This window comes from Cupressus sempervirens, chromosome 1 (assembly GCF_028749045.1).
Source record: "Cupressus sempervirens isolate cs-2001-9-10 chromosome 1, ASM2874904v1, whole genome shotgun sequence".
Classification (NCBI taxonomy): Eukaryota; Viridiplantae; Streptophyta; class Pinopsida; order Cupressales; family Cupressaceae; genus Cupressus; species Cupressus sempervirens.
Window position 1 is genome coordinate 405952249 of NC_143118.1, and position 10181 is coordinate 405962429.

The window sequence follows — 10181 nt, forward strand, 5'->3', positions numbered from 1 at the left end:
GATGGCCATGAAAACATAGGAGCAAGCATTTAGAATCTACACCTCTGTAGTCCATTTCTATAAAGAAATAATGAACAAAAGATGTTTGAAAAAGAATAGTTTGCATCATTCCAAGATTCCTAAGGAAATGGTATGGCTCAACTCTTAGAGGGATTACAATGACATGATCATAATGCTGAGTTGCATATTTGGCATCCCTCATTCTTATAGATTTGAATCTTGGATGTTGTATTTTGTTGAGCAGGTGATTGAGGAAAGTGACACAATAGATTGGGCTAGGCTCATAAGTGACAATCTGAATGAATAGTTGATGAATCTAGAGAATACAAGGAAATTTTACAAGAGATCTTATGTCATCTACATGCTACCATGGAGAATGAATTATGATGGACTACAATGCAAAGGACTGATTAGAAGTAAAGCCCAACACCTCAAAGTTCATGAATGTTATTCGTAGTTGCATTTATATCCAAAGGATGATTGCATAAGGGTTAACGATATCTTTTCAATATGCATAGTGAGAATACTACAAAAGAGGCTACCTATTAGATTGTTAGGTGGTATGATGAAGTTGGTTGATTATTATGGTGCCTGGTTCATTCAATTTCCTACCTTTTCATACATCCCAATTTGGGGATTTTCCATGGAGCCATAAAATCTTCTTAGGTACCCAATATATAAGATGGTTCTGTTAGAGCTTACTTGACAACTCAAAACCTATGACAAGATCTAGGAAGGGAAGAAGAACATGGAATTGCAATGCGCAATTTCCATAGGAGAAGGAAAAATTGAGGTATACCCATGTCTAAAGGTTGTAGAGAGATCAACAGATGAGCTTCACTTCTTTCGTCTTCCACTATATCCAAAAAGGATGGATTTTGACCCTTGTAACAAGATCACATCAATAGCATGATCAAAGTACCAACACAAAGTTCACCTCGAAGGCTTTTCGGCAAATGTTGCAGATTAGAATGAGATTGGAAAAAAGATGCAGGTAAAAGTATAAAGATGTCTCACCTTTCAGGTTGACTTATCAGAATGTCTGAATTTGAGTATTTCTATCTAAAACATAGATTTGTTCAAACATATGAAATTGATAAATTTACTTTAGCTAAGTTATATATGGTCTCACGCTTTTCTAATTGGAAATATTTATTAAATGTATGTTTTATACTAGCTATATCCAATTACTAAAGAAATACAATTAATTTAGAAAATTGAAATTTCAATAACTCTTACTATTTTTTATGATGTTTTCTTAATAACATATAAATACCATTTTATAGAGCTCAAAGTCAAGAATATTCACATATAGAGTTCATAGTGTTTTAATTAGATATCGTATTTTGCAATTAAAAAATTCTACAAGTACATATTTTAACACTGAGGAAGATGTCAATTTGGTGAAGGAAAAAAAATATTAAATCAAATCAATAAAATTTAAAAATTATATGACCTTCTAGAGGAGAGAGTCCTCTTTCAAAATCTATAATTTTTCATTTGGTTGGAATAGAATTAGATTAAAAAATGTGGTGGGAGATGAAAACTATAGATTCGAATAAGTTGAAGTTTGAATCGTTATAAAAGAGAAAATATATGTCTAAAGCCAATTTTTATTTTTGATTGTTCTAGCTATAAATGTTATCTATAACATAATATGAGATAAAAGGGAAATAAGTTTATTTCCATGTAGTTTTTTGGTGGGAACTAGACCCTTGATTTCCAACATTTGTCAACAACTAAAAAGCTATCATTAAAAATTAGGAGAATATATCATTTCTTATTTCTAATGATTATTAAAAACTATATTCCTAAATGTCATCCATTTCTACACATTCCATTAGTTTACTCCATTTTCAAATTCTAAATAATCATCCAACTTTTATGTCATTGAAGGTGAAAAATTATAGGATGACACAAGTTTGTGCTTTTGCCCATGCATTCAAGATTACCATTGAACATTATTATAAAATGCAACATATTCAAGGTTCTTGACCTAATGGAGGAAGATCCAAATGTGATGTGGAAATGATTCAATCTAGAATTGGTAGCTGAGCCATATGATTGGAAAAGGAAAGAGGTTATAGATCTCATAGTTCTTTCAAAGCCAGTCTTCTAATTTTACAAAGTGGTGGATTAAGCATAAGCTTGAAAAATTAGGTGGACCAGCTAATGGATTCACATATAGTTTTCTTGGTCACCGACCACTTAGGGATGAATGATTGAGATGAATATCTAAAGGGACTATTGAAGAAGAGGAACTTTGTTGGAGGATGGAGGAACCAAGAAAGGGAAAGAGGTATCTTGAGGAAAGCATCCTAGGATTGAGCAAGTCATCCAAAAGCCTCAAAATAAGAAGAAAACACATGGAAATGCTCCCTTTTCTTCGAGTGGCACTCCCAATGTCCAAGAGATAGAAACATTTGAAAGGTAGGATGTAGAGACAAGCATAATGAGATTTGAGTGAGAAAAAAAAATGGATAGGCCAGTGCAAAATAGACTAAGTATAAATGCTTATGAAAAATCTATGCAAGAAACAGGGAGAGATGAATATATCACTACAGAGAAAAGTCTTGCTACAATCTTTGAGTCAAACATGATGAACAATAGAGATGGTCCACTAGAGGAGAGGCTCTTGCAATAGAAATACATCTTCCAAATGTTGAAGCTGTAGTTCCTGAAGTAATAATAGATAGATTAAGAGGTGAAGAGGATATTGATATTTGAGCAGTCCAAGGGAAAGTGCAATTGGTGATTCCAAGGGACCAAAGCATACCCATTTCAAATGGTTGAGACAACAATTTTAGATGATTCAACAAAAAGAGATTGATGAAAAAATTGAATTACAAGAAATTTGGGACCGAGCAAACTGATCAAAAGTGTAAAGTAAAGCATGAAGATATGCTAAAGTTGTTAGAGGAGAATTGGGGTCTAGAATCTTGCAAATTCCAAATCCTATAGTCAACAAGAGAAAAAATCATATTGCTCCAAATGAATACCTATTATGGAAATAAATTTTGGTCATGCCTCCTTAAAAAAATTAGAGGAATTTGTTGACTTTACATATGCTTTGAAGGATAGACTAAAGAAGGTAAAAAAAGGGGTATGAGAAATTGAAAAGAGAATTTAAGATCCTATATTAGTACATCAATGGCTTTCCTCATCTAGTAAGAGGGGAAGGTCCATCATTCATCCCTTTGACGGGTGTTTCCATTGAAGTGGTAGATGACATTGACAAAATCAAGTAGCTTATTCAAGGTGCAAAGGTCTGGGTCGAAGGAATTCAAGCGAAAGCCTTCAAACATGTAGAAGGAAAACTATAAGTACACAGTAAGGCATTAGCTACACTCTCCAAGATCTAGTGCATGGAAGAATCATTGGAGGATGAATATATTTACTAAGATGAAGTGACTGCCGACATCCAAAATTTGATGGCAACCCCAAAGCAGGCGTTGATCACTAGTCATGTTATTAATGAGGGGTTTGTCTATGATTTTCTTCGATGGTATAGTGTAGTGATCATAGCTAAGGAAAATTTTGAGAGCTTTACCAAGGAATTCACTTGATGGAAGAAGATTGTTGACAACATCAAGCAAGAAAAATCCAATGCGGTTGCATCCTTGTGATCATATAGATATTAGTGGAAGAATAAATGACAAATGATCATTTGAAATTCAAGTTAAAGGAATTCTTCCAACTAAATTTCTATGGAAGAGATGATTTTGAGAACTTCTCCATCATCTCAAATACAATTCACACTACTTAGGACTTGCTACTAGATTGGGAGGAAAACTTAGGAAAAGCAAAAAGAGCAATTGTAGTTCTAGAATTCAAGAAATAATCTACACCAAGCATCAGTAGAGAGGAGTTGGAAATAGTATTGGATCAATTTCATGCCTTCTAGTGGGGGAATCAAGGATATATGCATTTAATGCATAGTGGGTATTCTTAGTGGTCATATATTACACCCTACTCCTTTCGTAAACTAGTATGCATAGTGGGCATTTATTACCCACTATAGTAGTAGATTCCTTGTTGCATTAATGTAGATTCCTTTCCTTTTCCCTAACCCTGATAAGGGTAGATGTGGCACAATCTTGGCCATCAATTATTGTTATCATCTGGGTAGCCCACTATAATTGAGAACTTATATAAAGGTCCCATTTCTCATTAGTAAAAGGGGGATTTTTATGTGATTGTTGTTATGAGCAATTGAGATAATAAAGTTTTCATTCAATCTTGGTGAATACTTGATGTGTCTTAGTGCTTTCTTGTTCTCTTAAATTCCCTTAATTAGATTAGGTTTAGCCTAGTTAATGTGTGGTGATTAAAATGAAAAAAATGATAGTGTATTGCTGAATTCCTTTGGTTCATACTTTTGATGTTTTAGTGATTCTAACTCATTGTGCAAAGTTATCTTGAACCTTTTTCATGCATATGTTTAAATCCTATCATTCATATACATTTTTCTTTATGATGGTGTATGTGGTGGTATGAAAATCTTTGGCATAACCCTTGAAGATTGCAACAATTCAAGTGTAGTTGTAGTATAACTTGGCAAACTAGAGCTTGGTAAATTAAGGAATTTATCCACTAGAGTACCATTTATTTTCATCATTATCCTTAGGATTAGAATAGAATTCATGAACCCTATCCTATTTAAATCTTACATATTTTTTGAAAACTCCAAAAAGTACTTCATTGCAAAACCTAAAGGTAGTTCTCACATCTAGTATGGGTTGAAATGAATTTAAATAAACATGTAAGGCCCATTTTGATCATTAGCAAATCACATCAACCATCAGTCTTATCCATAGTCAAGACCTAGCATTAAAGGAACATTTAGGTCATTGAATGATCTTCTACCAATCTTACCATACAAAAGACTTTATTCAAGAGAGGATAAGATATTTTAGTATTTTGTTCTACCGTGTGGTGGGTCATAAAACACACATCAACATAAACTAGCACTAGAAAGAGCACTTTAATTGAAAGATTTTATAGAAGTTTCACATATTGGTGCTAATTGATTCACCCCTCTTGAGGTACATTAAATATCCTTGAGACTCACTTAAGGAGCGCAAAAATTACAAGAGTTGAATTTTGATCCAAATCATAGGCAAGGAAGTGAAAAAGCATCCACAAGTCAGAATTCCCTAAGTGTAGCTGATCTCACAAGGATATTCAAAAATCCGCAACCTCAACAACAAGCGCAAGGATCAATCCAAGGAGGAGTTCCATGAGGAGCTACACAAATTAAAAAGTTATTTTTGCAAATACCTATACAATTTTGTGCATCTGCAACTATCCAACAACAAGTTCTAGTAATGGAATTTGTAGAATGCATCACCACTTGTAACTCTTTCCACCTATAATAATATGTGAAAGAATCCTGAACACTTTTGTTTTAAATTCTTTGTGAATGATGTTAACCACAATGCTGATGAGTACATTAAGATTTTTGATGAAGTCCTCTAGAATAGAAATGTGCAAGATGAGGATGTTGCTTGCAAACTAATCCCTTATTCATTCGGTGAGGAAGGATTTTATTGGTATATCAATCTACCTACAATTTTAATATAGACTTGCCAATAATTAAAGGATGCCTTCCAAGGGAAGCTCAAATTTCCTATCACCCCTATTGAATTTTATAGGTAGTTTATCTAGATAAATAGGCAAGAGTGTGAACCAGTCGATGCTTTCAATAATTTCTTTTAGAAGGCTTATTCAAGATTGTACAACCCATACCACATAGGAGATGGGCTAGTATGCCATATCTATATGTATCCCTAGATTGTTTCATGTTTGTTGGCCTAGTTTTTCACTTTTAATAATTTTGTTGCATTTCACAGTGAAAACCCAATGGATTCATGATTTTAGAAGTAGGGTGTGGTAAAATCCCTAGATAAAAACCTTAAGGTTCATGAAATCGCTATTGTGTATTCCCTAGTTTTCAAAAAATAGGAAGGTATTGGTATATTTTAGAAAATACATCGGAAGCTTTTCGCTTTTAAAAATTCTTTTATTTTTTTCCATGTTTCTTCAAAAAAACTACTTTCCAAAAAAACTTTAAATGTTATTAACCTATTTCTTAAAACTGTTGTTTTACCCTCATGTTGACTCACTAATTTCTCTTTGAAAGTGTTCTTAACTGTGGTATGGTCTACTTTTACATACTATTGAACAAAGAAAGATCAACGATCAACAATTTCCTACAATATGAAAGTGATCAAGTTTTAGCAAATGTTGGGAAGCACCTTGGTGACACGTAGCCCCTAATGATGTTAGTTCTTTAATGAGCTACAAAGGTTAGACTTGTCAAAAAAGTTCAAGGTCATCAGACTATTTTTAGGACATGCTCAAAAGCTTGAGCTATTTCATTAGATAAACTAGGTGACAAGGACTATTTTAAAAAGCACAACATTGCACTAGATAGATAATCTCAGGATCAACAGTGACTGCTTTCCTATAATTTAAAGATGTGTGAACTTTATAGAATGCGAGGAAGTGCATACATGACATGTTTATTTGTGAGTTCATTTTTCTTATGGGCCACCATGTTGAAAATTTGTCAAAACAATTGGAAAATGTTAGAAGACATGGCAAGTTAACTCATTTTTGTTGGTTAATGTTGCTAACTAGATTTTCAACGAAGTAAATGTTATGGAGTCATCGATCTTGTGAAGATCGATTGAGAGTGCTCTCTTACATTATGAAGATGTTTGATGTTTAAAGAAATTAGGGAAGTACTTTCATGACACATGGCTAGGTGGAGTTTTTCATTCCAAAATTTTCCTACTAATGTTGATTTGGGATGCATGCCAAATGTCTTATGCCATTTTGTTGAGAAATATACATGTTTAATGATTTGGAGGGTGACTGCGTAAGTGGGTCCGAAATATTAAAGGCAAACATAGAAATTCCAAAGGTTTAAATTCATGATCGTGGATCTCATGAAGATCAATGACTAACACTTTCCTACAATTTAAAATTTCTTGAACTTTAGCAAATTGGGGGAAGCACCTTCTTGACAGGTGGCCAGTTTCACAAAAGGGTAATGCAGTCATTCATGTTTGAAGCTAAGTCATATGATTTGTGAAGATTGATGGTTGAATTTTAAACTCCATGACACAACATAAAATATGACATTTGGGGCATTAATTTTGATCAATGCTATTTTGTGTGAGGTTAATTTTTCAATAAGGATTTTGATTTTCTATTATTAAACATTAAAGTTGTAGAATTCTCACAAAGAAAAGATTTTCAAAGCTAAGGGTGCATTTTTTCGAGGGTTTCACTTTGCTCTAATAATTTTTGTAGGAGATAAGAAGGAAAATTGGGTAAGTATCTAGATCTCTTGAAAATTGAGAAAAAAAAATTTATAGTAAGGTAATTATTAAACATGCCTCCATGAAAGGATTTCTTAGGAAAAAAAGATTACTTAGAAAGGGTTGTGCATGATGATTTTTTAGAGCGAATGTCACAATCCATGAATGAATTTTCTAGGCGAAAATAATTCATACCACAAAACCCTAGGTTATTGGTCAGTGAAGGTTTTTATGACAACGAAAATTGGTTAAGAGATGCTTAGGTATCTATTGGGGGAAGCACCTTCTTAATAGGTGGCCAGTTTCACAAAAGGGTAATGCAATCATTTATGTTTGAAGCTAAGTCATCTAATTTGTGAAGATTGATGGTTGAATTTTAAACTCCATGACACAACATAAAATATGACATTTGGGGCATTAATTTTGATCAATGCTATTTTGTGTGTGGTTAATTTTGTAATAAGGATTTTGATTTTCCATTATTGAACACTAAAGTTGTAGAATTCTCACAAAGCGAAGATTTTCAAAGCTAACGGTGCATTTTTTCGAGGGTTTCACTTTGCTATAACAATTTTTGGAGAGATAAGAAGCAAAACTGGGTAAGTAACTGGATCTCTTGAAAATTGAGAAAGAAAATTTATAGTAAGATAATTATTAAACATGCCTCCATGAATGGATTTCTTAGGGAAAGAAGATTACCTAGAAAGGGTTGTGCATGATGATCTTTTAGAGCACATGCCATAATCCATGAATGAATTTTCTAGGGGAAAAAAATTCATACCATAGAACCCTAGGTTATTAGTCAGTGAAGGTTTTTATGAAAAATAAAATTGGTTAAGAGATGTTGAGGTATCTGTTGGGGGTTTAGAGCTATTTTGTAAATGGTTTATAGAAAGAAGACTTGATATTCCTTTGAATAAGGTATGGAAATTTCACTTCGGAAAATTAGTTATCCTAGGAATTTTATTTGATGATGATTTGAATGCATTAATGTCAAAGAAATATGATCCAATAACCAAGATAATGATTTTTCTAACATACTTTTTATGTCAAGCTTACAATCACTTCTAGTAATGAGCATAGTGAGTCACAAAGTCCTTTCTTAGGACTTGATGTGATTCCCACTATAACAAATGTTCCTCTCACTAGCCACAACACTTCCCTACCATTTATAACTAAGATGGGGGGGGGGGGGGGGGGGGGGGAGAGTATACATAACACATGATGTGGAGTTTTTTCATCATGGTAGTTGCTATGTTCTTATGTTGTATTTTTGGTATCTATCTTAGTTTGACTACTTTACATTATTCTTGTTTCTTTCTTCAACTCAAGAGAATAAACTGATTTCCATGTCATATAAATTATTCTATTTGTTTCTCTTTCTTTTGTATTTTGTTAGATACATTACATCAAGTCATACTTGTGCTATTGTTTGTACTAGTGATTTTGTATTCTTCTTGGTTGTATATGATATGGTAGCACCAATTCTTTTTGGTCTCAATGTTATTGGCCCAAAATGACTTTTCTTCATTAAATTGACAATGGAATATAGATACATGTTCTATGTACAAATTGGAGCACTTCAGCCTTTTGTGCCTTATATGATTCTTGAGGTATACCCAAATCTATGCATTGTCATTTCATGTTTAGGACTCTCTCATTTTTCCTTATAGTTTCTAGGAAATATGGATAGTTCCTCGGACCTTGGTCTATTTGTGGATCTCTTTCTAAACTATTGATAGTTTGGAGGATCAATCCTTGTTTTGACCCTTCTTTTGACTACTAATATTATGGGAAACTTAGTTTTATTTTAACCACTTAAGGACAAACATATCCTTATTGTAAAGCCCCACTAGGTGACCCAAAAGAAATTAACCTAAAGTTTCACTAACTTTGTCAAACAATTTTTTTTAAAGATAATAACTTAAAAATAATAGATATAAATATAGCGGAAGCAATAACATACATATAAGCACATACCATAAAACATATTATAATTCTTAAGGGTCCCATGACATTGAATCACATTTAAGTTTAATTAATACTAAAATCAATACAAAAAAATTCCAAATTTAAATGATAACTACAAATATGAATCCTATTTTAAAAATATCCAATTATCTTGAATGCTACTTGGCAATAATCAGAATGCACAATCATCCACTATACAGGTCACAAGGCATGAAAGGCTAAAATGATATACATCATGAAATAGATTACATCATCTCATATGATCTATGAAATAAAATAAAGTAAAATACAGTACAACCATCTATCATAGTACATAAGAAAAATAATGAAAGAGGGTATAAATTAGGAAATTCTAGCCACAAGATCGAACTATCAGATCTCAATGGTATCAAAAAATGCACTACCACCCAACCTCATGAAACACAAAAAGGTCCATTCCCACAATGGTGAGGAGATAAAATCAAGTCCTAAACAACATAACAAACTTAAAAGTCAAATCAAACATCTAGGTTCAAAAAATCACCTAAAAGAAAACTATCTCAAAGGGTACCAAAACACAAGTATCAAATAAACCTAGGGGCAACAAAAGCATGTAGGAAAACTACTGTGCAAGTGGGAAAGTGTGATCACATGAGCCAACTCTAAGGTAACCATGGTAGTCTTTTAATACTTTGGACCACCTAGTGCCTCTCTGCGACATCAATATCATTTTGTTCAAAAAATTCATACTAACAAGTTAGCTCTAATGTTACCATGGTAGTCTTTTAATACTTCAGACCCCCTATTGACTTTTTGTGGTACCAATACCTTATTAATTCGTTTCAAACCCATTTAATGAAATTTTATCATCTATTAAAATAACTTACAATAGGTTACCTATCA